Here is a 15,753-nt window from a genome sequence, read left to right as displayed (position 1 = left end):
ACCATTAGAACAGATAGATCAATGAAACCAGGAACTGGCTTTTTGAAAAAAATCAATAAAATTGATAAACCTCTAGCAAGACTAATGAAGAAAAAAAGAGAACGGATCAAATAAATAAAATCAAAAATGAGAGAAGAGAAATAACAACCAACACCACGGAGATACAAACAATTATAAGAGAATACTATGAAAAACTATATTAACAAATTGGGCAACCTAGAAGAAATGGATAAATTCCTAGGAGCATATAAACTACCAAAACTGAAACAGGAAGAAACAAAAAATTTAAACAGACTGATGACCAGAGGCATCTGGGTGGCTCAGCTGATTAAGCATCCGACTTCTGCTCAGGTCATGATCTTGCAGTTCATGGCTTCGAGCCTTGCGTCAGGCTCTGTGCTAACAGCTTGGAGCCTAGAGGCTGCTTCAGATTCTGTGTCTCCCTCTCTCTCTGCCCCTCCCCACTCACACTCTCTCAAAAATAATAAACATTAAAAAAAAAATTTAAACAGACTGATGACCAGCACAAAAAATGGAATGTTAACAACAAACAAACAAACAAAAAAACAAAAAAAACCCTTCCAATAAACAAAAGTACAGGACCAGATGGCTTTACAGGTTAATTCTAACAAATATTTAAAGAAAAATTAACATTCATTCTTCTCAAACTATTCCAAAATTATAGAAAAGAAAAGAAAACTTCCAAATTCATTCTATGAGGCCCGTGTCACCCTGACACCAAAACCAGAGAAAGATAATGCTAAAAAGGAAAATTATAGACCGATATTCCTGATGAACATAGATGCAAAAATTTTCAACAAAATAAATTCAACAATACATTAAAAAATCATACACCATGATCAAGTGGCATTTGTTGCTGAGTTGCAAAAATGTTTCAAGATTTGTAAATCAATCAACATGATACATATGAGAGAAAAGATATGATCATTTTAATAGATGCAGAAAAAGCATTTGATGAAGCACAACATCCATTCACGATAAAAAAAACCCTCACCAAAGTGGGTTTAGAGGGAATGTACTTCAACATAATAAAGGTCATATAAGAAAAACCCACAGCTAACATTATCCTTAATTGTGAAAAACTGAGAGCTTTTCCTCTAAGGTCTGGAACAAGATTCTCACCACTTAGTGAGAATTCAACATGGTATCGAAAGTCCTAGCCCACAGCAATCAGACAACAAAAAGAAATAAAAGGAATCCAAATCGGCAAGGAAGAAGTAAAACTTTCGCTACTTGAAGATGACATGATACTATATAGAGAAAACCTGAAAGACTCCACCCAAAAACCTGCTAGAACTGATAAACAAATTCAGGAAAGTCCCAGGATACAAAATCTGTTGTATTTCTACACACCAATAATGAAGCAGCAGAAAGAGAAGTTAAGAAACCTATCCCATTTACAATTACACCAAAAATAATAAGATACCTAGGACTAAACCTAACCAAAGGTACGTAAGACCTGTGCTCTTAACTCTGTAAAACATTCGGGCACCTGGGTGGCTTAGTTGGTTAAGCGTCCAACTTTGGCTGAGGTCATGATCTCGTGCTTCGTGAGTTTGAGCCCCGCTCTGGGCTCTGTGCTGACAGCTCAGAGCCTGGAGCCTGCTTTGGACTCTGTGTCTCCCTCTCTCTCTCTCTGCCCACCTCCTTCAAAAATAAATAAATATTTTAAAAAATTTAGAAAACTCCAAAACTGTAAAACACTAATGAAAGAAATTGAATACATCACAAAGAAATGGAAAGACCATGCTCATGGGTTGGAAGAACAAATACTGTTAAAATGTCTATACTACACTAAGCAATCTACACACTTAATGCAATCCTTATCAAAATACCAACAGCATTTTTCACAGAACTAGAACAAGCAATTGTAAAATTTGAGTAGGGCCATAAAAGGCCCTGAATAGCCTTTTTGAAAAAAGGCTTTTTGAATTTTGAAAAAGAAAAGGAAAGCTGAAGGCATCACAAATTCAGAACTTCAAGTTATATTACAAAGCTGTAGTAATCAAAGCAGTATGGTACAGGTACAAGAATAGACACATAGATCACTGGAACAGAATAGGAAACCCAGAAATAAACCCACAATTAAATGGTTAATCTTTGAAAAGCAGGAAAGAATATCTAATATCCAATGGAAAAAAGAGTCTCCTCAACAAATGGTGCTGGGAAAACTGGACAACTACGTGCAAAATAATGAAACTGGGGAGCCTGGGTGGCTCAGTTGGTAGAGCATCTTACTCTTGATCTCAGGCTCATGAGTTCACAGCTCCATATTAAGCATCAAGCCTACTTAAAAGAATAGAATGAAACTGGACCACTTTCTTGCACCATACACACAAATAAATGTAAAATGGGTTAAAGACCTAAATGCGAGGCCTGAAGCCATAAAAATCCTGGAAGAGAACACAAGCAGTAACTTCTTTGACATCTGGCATAGCAACTTCTTTCTAGATATGTCTCTTGAAGCAAGGGAAACAAAAGCAAAAAGAAACTATTGGGACTAGAGCAAAATAAAAAGTTTCTGTACAGTGAAGGAAACAATCAATAAAACTAAAAGGCAGCCTAAAGAATGGGAGAAGGTATCTGCAAATGACATATCCAATAAAGGATTAGTATCCAAAAATACTGAAAGACAAATAATACAGTAAAAAATGGGCAGAAGGTATGAACAGACATTTCTCCAAAGAAGACATACAGATGATCAACAGACACATGAAAAGATGCTCAGCATCACTCATCATCAGGAAAATGAAAATCAAAACTACAATAAGGTACCACATCACACCTGTCAGAATACCTAAAATCAACAACATAAAAAGGGCACCTGGTGGCTCAGTCAGTTATGAATCTGACTCTTGATTTCAGCTCAGGTCGTGATCTCATGCTTTGTGGGATCGAGCCCTGCATTGGGCTCTGCGTTCACAGCTTGGAACCTGTTTGGGATTCTCTCTCTCTATCTCTCTCTGCCCCTTCTCCACTCATGTGCTCTCTCTCTCTCTCTCTCTCACTCAAAATAGATAAATAAACATTTTTTAAAAAAGAACACAAGAAACAATAGGGTGTTGGCGAGGATATGGAGAAAAAGGAATACTTACACGCTGTGGGTGGGGGAAGATGAAAACTGGTATAGGCACTGTGGAAAACAGTAGGGAGTTTCCTCAAAAAGTTAAAAATAGAACAACTTTAGGATCCAGCAATCACACTACTGGGTATTTCTCAAAGAATACAAAAACACTAATTCAAAGGGATGCATGTACTCCTATGTTTATAGCAGCATTATTTATAATAGTCAAATTAGGGAAGCAGCCCAAGTGTCCACTGATTGAAGAATGAGTAAATAAATAACACACACACACACACACACACACACACACACACACACACAATGGAATATTATTCAGCCATAAAAAGAATAAAATCTTGCCATTTGCAATGACATTGATAGACTTAGAATAATGCCAAGAAAAATAAGTCAGAGAAAGAAATACCATATAATGTCATTCATATGTGGAATTTAAGAAACAAAACAAATGGTTAAGGGCGGGGTGAAGAGAGAGACTAATCAAGGAACAGACTCCTAACTATAGAGAGAAAAGTGATGGTTACCCAGAGGAAGGTGGGTGGGGGGATGGGTCAAATAGGTGATGGAGATTAGCACTTGTGGTGATGTATGGAATAATTGAATCACTATATGTACCCCCAAAACTAGTAGAACACTGTATGTTAACTAACTGGAATTAAAATAAAAACTTAAACTTAAAAGTAAATAACGTGTAAAAAAAGACTCAGAGTATTAAAAGAAGCATTAAAATAAAGTACTAAAGACTCAAGTATTAAAAGAAGACCTCATTCTATTTTATCAGGAAGAAAAAAATCTATTAAAGAGCATTGAGAAATGGTGGGAGAGATGGTAGGAGAAATGAGATGATCCAGTTTGAGGAGAAAATTGAAATAAGGCACCATCTGCATAAACAGCGTCCTCTGTCCTTGTCCTCTTGATTCAGCTGGTTGGAGTTCTGTCACAGATTCAGTTCCCTACTGAGACTGGATAAATTCTTGTTCTTGGCCACACTCTACATCCCACTCACGATCCAGGGCATCAAGTACAGGTAGAATGGGGCATTAGGGAAAGATGGTGAATCATTACACATTCACCTCTAGTCCTAGGTCAATAACTGAAGGCTACTGAGAATGGGTAACAGTACCATTTTTGTAGGAGGTAGTAGACGATAAATGCTAAATTTCTCAAATTCTTTCCCAAAGCCTTAATTGGTACAGAGAGCTGTTGTTTTTGTGGGTTTTTTCCCAGGCAAATTTACCTCTATGAAGAAAAAAATAATAATTTCTCAAAGAAAGTTAGTAACGTTTAACTTAATGCCGTTGTAATTTTTATGTTATATAACTTCCAAAATGTTTCATTTGGTAAAATTAGTTCATTTAAATATTTATGTCAGCACATAAACATGTAGCTCTCTTTCTGTGCTCATTAAATAGATCTTGAAGATATTAAAAAAACTAGAGGTTAATCTCTTGCATCCATTTAAGGAGACAAAAAATAAATGCCTCACTTTTAAATATAGAAAGCTCCATCCACCAACATCAGCTAAGATGCTTCAATGTTTCCATGTAAAACTTTGTTCCTAACTCAGCCCCTTAGGAAAAATGCCTCAAGGTAAAACTTGAATAATGTATCTGTCTTTCAGCACACGTTTCATGAAGTTTCTGAGTTTAAAATTACTATAAATGTGGACAGTGTGTTGGAATATTCATACGCTTGGTTTTTCCCTGTGTCTAATGTTTGAACAAGTAGAAAAAGTTTGTAGTGGCCATCATCATAACAGTTCTGAATGTCAGTGGGAAAAAATAATTTTTAAAAATAATTTCCCATCATCATTTAGTCCCAAGAACCTCTCCTACATGTTTTAAGGAAAAATCTGTTTCAAAAAATATCACTTAAAAAAAAATAAGAGTCAGTATATCCATATATACATAGATACTCCCACAAGCTGATGGGTGGGTGCCTTGATCTTGGGCAACCTCCATGGACATATGCCATGCTTTGTGTATGAAGATAATGTTACTTGTCAACTACCATTGAGACTGATTTTCTAGTAAAGAGGTAAATAATTACATAGAAATATGAACTTACAAAAACATATTGTTTCAAAAACTGACAATTCATTGAATAGAAAGACTTGACTTTCTTGTTTTAGAATAACCAATGAAAATGATTTTGCTTTGTTTAGTTTTGATTAAAGGATCATAAGGTGCTTACAAAGGATCATTTTGAAGCTAATAACCAGAATACTTTAGATAAAGGGTCAGTATTCGTTACTATCGGGTGGGAAGGAAACAGAGAAAATAAATGTTTAATTAACCCATTTACCAGATAATTAGATTATGCTCTCTATGAAAATCAGGAATTGCAACCTTACATGTTTGCAGGAGCCAGGCAGGTAATGTGGATGATGAAGCAGACGTGCATGGAGAAAATTCTTACACTGAAGATTCATATCCAGTCTAAAGGAAGTAATGGTACTTCACTCAGCCCTCATAGAAATGAGAATCCAATATTTCCAGATCTTTTGATTGTCAAGAGAAACTGCGATGTAGAATTTTTACAAAATCTCCCAATCACTGAATGCTGGAAGTTAAATAGCTTTTAGAAATGTTATGTTTGTCAAATAACATACACCAGCTGGGTCGATTCGTCTTGTGATCTACTAGTTTAGGACCCTTCATTTTAACCTCAAATTGTGGTATTTTCATCCATCTTTCTCTGCCACATAAAACATTGAAGGTCAGATGCACATAAAAACACATTTTTGTAAAAAATAAGGGAAAGACTCACAATTAGTTAATATTTTTTTTGGAAAACGAATACAATTTGTATATTTTGGGCAAAGGCTTAGCCATTATCAACACACACACCTACTAGCATGGGAACTTATTTCCACATAGGAATAGGAGATAGGAATGTTAATTTTACTGACCCAATACCACTGACTCACAAGAGGAAAAGAAAGCTGCTCTCTCTCTCTCTCTCTCTCTCTCTCTCTCATTACACACACACACACACACACTCACAGAAGCACTGAGTAACAGAATATGCATTGGTAGAAGTCCCTGTACAATTACAAATCTAACAGGCCAGTGTCTCTATCTCTACTGATAAAACTCTAATATATCTTCAGCCTAGTGCTAGGTATCTAATAACTCATGTGTAAATATTAAATGACTGGTGTTTCCAGAACTTATTACAGCAGGCCATTTGAAAGTGATCTTGTCTCAACAATTCTTGTCTTCATTTAACTTCTTAACACATAGTAGCATAATATAGATCATTAATAGAAACAGGCAGTCCTTGGCATGAATGAATGAGCTTGTTTTACAAATTAAAAAGACGCATGTTGAGGAAAGGATGAAGAATAGCAAGTTTTCTCACTATTGAATATGTATTGATAGCTTAGAATTGTCATCATCTCAGGTGCTTATTAAGTATGTTAGAGGTTGTGCATTTTTAAAGTAAGCTTTTTACTTACTTTAAATCATAAATCATTAAATAAGTTACTGGGTATTTATGAAGCAAACACAAGGTTGTTTTTTATTTTCAAAGACCCAAGCTTTAAATCTTTTGGAATGACTTGACAATGCATTTTGCATATTTAGTTACCTCTGAAAATAACATTATCTCTAGCTTGTGTTATTTGTTTCGTTTTGTTTTTTTGCCTTTGACTCTTCGGTTTAGACTTTAGATCAGTTGTTTCTGTAAGCATTAACACCTATAGCCTTTTCATCACATAGCATGAAAGCTGTGTCTGGAGCAAATTCATTAATATTACTTCTAAGTTATTCACTGGATTTACAAGATAAACATTCTCCAATATGACACTTATTTTTTTTTTAAAGAAGGGAACTTAGTTATGGTATCTAAGAATGTATAAATATCAGTAAGTACTTCTACTTTTTCAAAATGATAAAAGTTTTGGGGCACCTGGTTGGCTCAGGTACCTAAGTGTCTGACTTTGGCTCAGGTCATGATCTCACGGCTCATGAGTTCAAGCCCTGCGTTGGGCTCTGTGCTGACAGCTTGGAGCCTGGAGCCTGCTCTGGATTCGGTGTCTCCCTCTCTCTGTGTCCTGCCCCCGCTTGCGCTCCGTCTCTCTTTCTCACAAATAAATAAACATTAAAATTCTTTTAAATGATAAAATTTTTAAAATTTCTGTTGAACTTTCTTGCAGAGATGAGTAAGAAGGCACTTAAAGTCTTGTTAGACTCAGAGCCTATCATAGATTCATCTAAGCAATTTTATATAAAGCATATACCTATAAAATAAATACCCGTAAACATATTATGTAATGTCTCTTGTCTGAATAGTTAAAGCAGGTCACATATCGTAATCAAAACAAAGATAAACACACGTGGTAACCTAGAAACATACTTAAAAATTTCATTATCTTACATAATCAAAGCATCATTTAAGTAGGTGAGCCAGAATGATTACATATAATCCAATCTATTAGTCAAAAAATTCGGAAGAAAACTGACTGTCTGCTCATAGTAAGATTTTTTATGTCTCTATGTCTACTTGGAGTTTTCGATTGATTATTTATCTGATGTTACACTATTATAGTGGAGTTTTCAAACTGATGCCCAAAGATATTTTGTATCTTATCCAAAAGTAGGTGCAAAGTAGGCTATCTATAATTATAATTGAGGGAGACAGCCCAAGGTTGGAATGTTTTCTTTCATCTTCAAAGATATAATATGCATATTACAGAAGCATAGGCCATTGCATCTGTAAATTGCTGGTGAAAGTAAATCATGTCATCAAAGCAAAAGATTCCAATAAAGTAGAATTTTGTCTACTGCACTGTACATGCCAAAGAAAATTATTTTACACAGTGGCCCCAAGACAAGGCACTGTCAATCTTTTATGGTAGTCATGTGATTAGTAGAGAGCTAGAAATATCTATTGATTGGGGTGCCTGGGTGGCTCAGTCGGTTAAGCGTCCGACTTTGGCTCAGGTCACGATCTCACAGTCCGTGGGTTTGAGCCCCGCGTTGGGCTCTGGGCTGATGATGGCCCAGAGCCTGGAGCCTGCTTCCGATTCTGTGTCTCCCTCTCTCTCTGACCCTCCGCCGTTCGTGCTCTGTCTCTCTCTGTCTCAAAAATAAATAAATGTTAAAAAAAAAAAAAAATCTATGGATTCAGTCTTCTCTTCAAGTATGTAAGTACTCCGTGATTTGGTCTACTTCTATAGATCCTATGTTAGGTACTGAGGATTCAAAGATGAACTCTCATGCTTGAGAAATTCAGCATCTAGTCAGGGTGACAGACACAAGAACCCATAATCAAAATATGATATTGTAAATATTAAGAAGGAAGCAGGCACAAAATGCTATGGGGACACAGAGGAACTATGTGGATTATGGTTTTCAGAAATGTGTATCTCAGGGTAAGCAATCCAGCTAGGGAGCAATTGAAATACTTTCTGCAAAAGATGGGCCTGAATCAGGGCAACAGTTTTTGGGCTAGGGGAAAGGGGACAGAGTCAAGCAATAAGTAGGAAATATAAGAGATAGGATTTAATGATTGATTAGGTAGGAGGAGAAATAGAGATGTAGAGAAAGATGGATAGATAATAGCTAAGAAGACAGGTAGGAAAAGAGAAAGATCATGGATGGATTTCTGGTTTAGATGAGGGTGGTATTCATTGAGACTGGCAATATAGGCAAAGAGCCAGATTTGGAGGAAAATATTGTATTGATTGGGACAAGGAGAGGTGGGAGATAAAGTAGGAAGTTGAAGTTGGGGTACCTGTGGCACATCTTTGTAGATAATGTCCAACATGTAGTTTAATATGAGTCTGAAACATGCCTAAAGGTAAAGTGTCAGTACTAGAGGAATAGTTAAGCCCTGGTAGAGTAAGAGGATAATAAATAGGTCCCCATGTGAATGCTATCATCTCCTTGGCTTCACTAAAGCCAGCCATATTCTCATTCAAAGGAAGCTTTTGAGAGCTTAATATTAAAGCAGCTGAGACTGGTCTCATTTTAATTTCCCTCACAGTCTCACTCTTCCCCTAGGTTGTAGTAGCAGTTCCTAATCGGGCTGGCTCACGACTGAGTCCCACTTCTGTTGTTACTCCAATGTATACTTGAAGTCCTCCCACATTGCTTTACTCCCATCAGTGCTCCCAGGGACTTGGAACCTTGTCTAGACCTCATGTTTGGATCCCTGCTGCAAGACTCCCTTGCCTGGGCCTGCTGCCTCAGTGTGGACATTTGTTGTTTATGGATCCCAACACTTACTCACACTCCTTCTAAGAAATAACCTTAACCAGATTTCCCTTTGGTGAATCCCCTGTCTCTGTCAGCACAGGTGGTCATTGTTAAGCTGACCCTATGCTATTCTTAAAGAGGCTTCAGAAAATCAGCGCTTTGCATTTCCTTAACTCCAGTGATTGGCTCAAAAATGGTGTGTGTTCTAAGCAGAGGCAATGCTTTATGCTCTCCACCTCCTTAATTCACATGTGTGAAAGACTTCTTTCTCCTCCTGGATGAGACTAAGAAAGCATGTAGCCTTGGGCAGTGCTGGTGGTCTGAAAGTGGAAAGACAGACCACATGTGCGGATGATAGTATTTGTGTCCTGCATTCAGCTGCTTCTGCAGTCAAGTCTAAACCAGGACTCTTCGGGTTTGTTATTTTGCTTGTTGGTTTGTTTAAGAGAATTTGTGTTGAGGCTTTTTGCTTTAACTAAAAAAAAGACCTTAATTTATTGATAATTTATTCACTCATCGCATAATCATGGAGCACGCACAAGTCAGGAGTTAGCTAGGCATTGTGGATATGGAAGAGAATAATCAGAGACAGTTCCCTGACTCACTGAGAGTTTCGTGAAGCTCACAGTTGACCAGAAGACCACTGTTAGATTTCCCTGACATTGACTTTATGCTTGTCAGGACTTCTTCCAGGATTTCTGTTGGCAGATACCTTTGAGCCTGGGCTTTGTTTGTTAGGTCTCCCAGAGTGTCTACCAGTGGACCTGCAAAGAATTCAATTTCTTGTCTGGAGCACTTCATAGTTATGAGCCGTTAGTTATATGGGCCATCTTACTCTGATAGGTCTTGCTAGACTCTGGGTCTCAGCTATTACTTGTCACATATACCAGTGCTATCCTAGCTTTAGTATGTTACTTCTCATGTTTTACTTTTTTTGCTGGTTTTTAGGGATCTTAAAAAATAAGGATTGAACAACGTTAAGGAGTCAGAAGGTAAGAAGGGAGATGGGGACCTCTTATGAATTAGGAAAAGGTAGGTGCGTATTCATTTATCATACACAAATTCTTTCATAGAAGTATTTCAGAGGCACATTAGTGGAAAAAAGTAAAAAACAATGATCAGAAATTAACATTGATCCATAATTGTCCTCTCTGCTTCCTTCCCTCTTCATCTCTCCTCTCCTTCCCTCCCTTTCTCCTTTCCTTCCTTCTAAATGTATTTATTAAACCAATTCTTGGTACTGTTGTGGGTGCTGAAGTATAGCTCTAAACCTACAAATCCTTGTCATTATGAAACTTTGCATTTTAATGTAATAAGCATTGAATTCAGAGCTTTTACATGTAATTCCATTTGAACTTTGCAATAATTCATTTTTATGAATAATGGAAATGGAGTATAAGGAGTATGAGTATGTAGTTTGTTAAGGATCAGAGCAAGGGCAGAGGCAATATTCTAAGCATGTCTATAGCAGAAGAAATCAAGCTAAACACAAGTGCTATGAGGAAAAATTGAGCAAGGTATATGGAATACAGAGTGATGGGACTGAGAAAGTTTGAGTTCCAGAGGTACAGCAGTGATCTGAATTACGCCATGCAGAAACCAAAGGACAACTTTTGCAGGCAGAAGGAACCGCGTGTGCAGCAGGAACATACTGGATGTGTTCGAGACCAGAAAGTAGGGCAGTGCAAGCAGGGGCAGGGTTGCAGGAAAGGCGGTCACAGGCAGACAGAAGCCTCCTGATGAAGCATCTTATGGACCACAGTAAGGACTCTGGATTTAGATGATACCTGTCACTCTGATCCACTTCTAAAACACCAGCTTTTTCTGTTCAAGGTCCAGAGGGTTGAGAAAGAGTGAAGCAGTGATAGGACTTTGAGAGCTCAGGGATTGGGTAAAACAGATGAGATAACAATGCTTGGGCTCTGGCCAAACTCACATCCCACAGTGTAACCACACCCTGCTTGGATTTCATTTCTATCTTTGAACTGGAGTCAGAGCAGGGCGGGAGTGGAGGGTCAGACTGCCTCCCTGTGAGAATTCTGTTCTGATCTCTTTCCACTCTCTGCCTGGGCAGAGAGAAAGGAAGATCAGCATGAGTGGGTGTGAGATCAGAGAATTATGCAGCTGATACTGTGTTTAAAAGGAATTCCAGTGGTCACCCCCACTTCAAAATATCAGTGGGTATTTCTGCCAGCACAAAGGCTGACACTGCAATTTTATACTGGCTTGCTCTTCATTTTATCAGGGAGTACCTTTATATAAGTCTCTATAACTCAAATATATAAACCAAGTCCCTATATAATGTGATCTCTAACTTGTTCTTGCAGTTTAATGTACATCTCTCTGAAAGTATTGGATAATTTACAGTGCTTAGAAAAATCTTCACTATTTGCTTTAAATGTTAGGCCTAAGAGTGATTTTCCTTCTTCTACATTTTCTTTGTTAAATGGGAATTCATTCTGTAGTAGAAAAAAGAAACTTTGTTAAATAAAGAAGACATCGTAAATTCTCTTTGTGAAAAACATTTGATACTAGAATTGGGTAAAGTTGAATGACAATACTCAGATTGGGGGTTGGCAGAACACAAGAATGGAATAGAATGGAATACAATAGAAAAGTATTCTGAAGGCCTAGAAGTTCTTTAAATCACTCCTGGTTGTTTTTTTTTAACATGAGAAAATTAAGTTTGGAGAAGTTAAGCTTAAGTTTTAAGTTGTCTTCCAAACTTTAAATAACCTGTTCCCTCTGTTTTAACTTTTAGTTATGCTTGGTTTTGCCAAAGATAGTCATTTTGTTATGATTGTATTTTTGTAGATGCCTATGAATATTATGGTGGAGAGTGCCTCCCATGCGGTTGGTGATAGTATTTTGGAGAGATTTTCCCAGCTATTTGTTTTACATGTTTCTTTCTCCATGTTTATAGCTATATCTATGTGTAAGTCTGTATCTACTTTTTAAGCTGGAAGCCACAGAGAGAAATGTATTTTATATTGGAACTCAGCACACACACATATACACACACGTGCACATACAACTAAAAGCTTTTTCTTCTCTTTGCTTATCTTCTCTACTCTTTAGTTCTATTTTATTTTTTTCTATATAATTTAAGACCCTAGTCCCAACCCACTGAAATGATTTTACAACCCACTTATGGGTCTCAACTCATAATTAGAAAAGAAGGCATGATTTTGGGGAAAAAAATATATATTATTGGCTAATGAGGAAAACCTATAATTGCTCCAGGCACTTTGGTGGTTACTGTCATAGATTCAACCCATTCTCTACTCCTCAGCTAGATAGGCAATGACCCTGGGTTTGATCTCAAATAGCATTTGTTATCTCCTTATCTCTTCATTCTTTGTGTCACTAATTGGCTGGATTAAGCTGATAGTACCAGAAAAAATAGTCACAAGTTCTTGAAGCCCTCACTGTATAGTATAAGCTGTAAGTATATGCTTATAGCTATATGACTCTAGGTTTCAATAGCCAGAGAGAGGGAAATTAAGAGAGAGCCAACCAAGTCCCATACTTCATTCACCTGTGAGGTTCAATCATCAGTCCAAAGTTCTCTTAGAGATTTCAACAAACTGTAAAGGACTTAATCCTTCCACTACATTAAAGTCACAGGAATCCTTCAGAAGTTAATGGTTTTAGATGGAACTATAGCTTAAAGTCTTTCAGAATACATACCATAGTTTTCCTACTATTTATTCATTAGACAGCATCACTATGTTGAAATTCACAGTAGGGAACGGCTCTTGTTTTTGCCAACTCAGTATCTATGAAATCTTCCTCTGGTAATATAGTAACTCATGTTTCTTCTTGGGTACCATCTTTCCTGTTCCCTCTGTTCTTGCAGTGTGAGTCATGAAATCGGGGACCAATTTCCAGCCCTGTTTGCTGGATTTTGCTATACTTTCCTCCCTACTGCTGATTGCAATTGAACCCCAAAACATATGCAACCTCACGCTAACCTTCAGGACCAATACTCAGGAGACGTAACAGTAATCTAAAGAATTCTACAAGGTAACATCAGGATTTTTCTCCAAATTGGTTTCTGACATTGTGCCTCTCTTCTTTAAAAAAAAAATTTTTTTTTACATTATTATTTATTTTTGAGAGACAGACTCACAAGAGAATGAGACACAGAATCCGAAGCAGGCTCCAGGCTTTGAGCTGGCAGCACAGAGCCTGATGCAGGGCTCAAACTCGTGAACTGTGAGATCATGACCTGAGCAGAAGTCAGATGCTTAACCGACTGAGCCACTCAGGCACACCACCTCCGTTCTAATAATGGGCCACCCACCTTAAAACCTGGGCCCTGAGTCACTGCATGTAATTTGTCCCTGAATATCTGACGCATTACCTTCTTGTTTGGTCCTGGAGACTTAGCTTGTGACTGCATCACTTGTCTGTCTACTGCTGACTTGACTTAACGGCCTCTCTTAGCTTTTCTTTAAGCTCCTGGAGGACTGGTCTGGACCCATTAGGCATTTCTTGGTTAGGAGTGTTCCTATTTCCTTGAAAAGGCCACCTGATGGACTACTTTCCCGGGCTACCACCTACTGTTTGTTGCAATGTTTCAGATACCCAGCATTGTCTTCTCACTGGGCTCTCAGAATCTGTTCCAAATGTCTGCCCCACTCCCATGGATGAGTCTGTTATCAGAGCTGAGACCCTCTTTTTTTTCCTTGCTCTTAACCATATCTGGTGAATTCTCAAGATAGATGAAACTAACTTTTTGTTATCTTTCCCCATGTCCAACATAGTATCTTGTTCAGGAAATTGTTGAATAAGCATGTGCATATGAAAATTAGTATCACTTATCACAGTTGTCATTTTGTTTAGGGAGTCAGACTCACAAAAGGAAAATGTGTACCTTGGAAACTTCTCTGTGGGAAAAACTTGGGAAGAATGAGTCTACTTCTTCAAGATTTATTATGAAATAATAAAATTATGTAGCAAGAGAGAATGCAGGACAAAATACTGCTGTAATTGCTTTAAATGCAGCATCATGGGCTATTTGCATTTTTGCCAATTCTGCTTAAGCACCAGAATATTGAAACTAGCTTTCAAGGAGCTCCCTGTCTCAGCACAAAGGCAGGCATGCAAATAAATAATTGGAATATAATGTAATGGTGGAGAAGTGGAATGAGAGACAAACTATCTGAGTAAGTGAGCCATGAAGGCTTCACAAATGGGGATAAGAATTCACTGGATGGAGAGGAAAAGAGAGGCATTGCAGGCAGAGAATAGCTTGAGCAAAGGCACAAAGTTGTGAAAGTGCCAGGCATGCTGAAGGAATTAGCGAATGGCCTACTGTGGCTCCAGAACAACACATATTGGGAAAGGGGTGCTGGGGTAAAGTGACGAGAAACCTAAGTTGGGACGAAGTGATGGGAGAACTTTATAGGTCAGGCAGAGGATTTTGGACCTGATCTTAGCAGAGTTTTAAGTGTTTCAATTTCAATAAAAAATTTAATATGACAAATGTTCACAACCTGAATTTTTATGTCCCTGTGAAACAGGCCCTTTGTAAAATAGACATGTGGAAATGATTGATTTCTCTGCTGAACACAGCCATTATTTCTACTCGTTCCAATGTTTCTCATGTGATAATACTGCTTCCTTGTATTACCACCTTTCCAGTGCTGTTCAGTTGCTTCAAGTTGTGATCACTACACATTCATCTATCACAAGACCCATAAAGAAATCAAATCCCCTTGGTATTCCTTGGATATGTCTGCTACTGTTCAATTTTAACGATAACTTCTTATTCTTAAATTTTTTCAACTCAGAAGGGTGGGTTTTGCTCATGGTGTCTGTTTAGTGGGCCTAGAGCGGCCTTGAAATGGAAATCATGGTCTCCTTCACACGCCTGCAGCAACATCAGAGTTTTTTAGAGGAAAGTGGCTTGGATTCTTCCAACAATCTTCCTTCCAGGCTAATCTACCTGGGACACTCAGCCCTGGGTCTTGTTAGAGGAAACTGTTGCCCTCTGGGTCATTGCCACCTCTCACTCACGCTCTTCAACCTTAGCTAAATCATTCATCACATGCCCCCCCTTTTTTTTTAAATTTTATTAAAAAAATTTTTTTTTTACATTTTATTTATTTTTGAGAAACAGAGTGAGACAAGCGTGAGCGGGGGAGGGGCAGAGAGAGAAGGAGACAGAATCTGAAGCAGGCTCCAGGCTCTGAGCAAGCAGTCAGCACAGAGCCTGATGTGGGGCTTGAACCCACAAACTGTGAGATCATAACCTGAGCCGAAGTTGGACGCTCAACCGACTGAGCCACCCAGGCGCCCCTCACATGCCCCTTTTAGATTCCACGTCAGAGATTGCATTTGAATCTGTAGACCACTTTGGGTAGTACTGACATTTAACAATATTAATCCCTGCAGTCAGTGAATACAGGATGTCTTCCTATGTGTTGTGTCTGTTTAATT

The 15,753-nt window shown here is 37.9% G+C and overlaps 1 pseudogene; it reads right to left on the bottom strand.

Moving 5' to 3' along the window:
• Positions 1-14,815: 14,815 nt before the first annotated feature.
• LOC109270279 (small nuclear ribonucleoprotein G-like) lies at positions 14,816-15,123 on the bottom strand (annotated as a pseudogene).
• Positions 15,124-15,753: the final 630 nt, after the last annotated feature.

Source organism: Panthera pardus, unplaced genomic scaffold (assembly GCF_024362965.1).
Source record: "Panthera pardus isolate Hobbes unplaced genomic scaffold, ASM2436296v1 HiC_scaffold_6, whole genome shotgun sequence".
Classification (NCBI taxonomy): domain Eukaryota; kingdom Metazoa; phylum Chordata; class Mammalia; order Carnivora; family Felidae; genus Panthera; species Panthera pardus.
The sequence above is the reverse complement of the archived record's forward strand: the minus strand, read 5'-3'. Positions and strand labels throughout refer to the sequence as shown.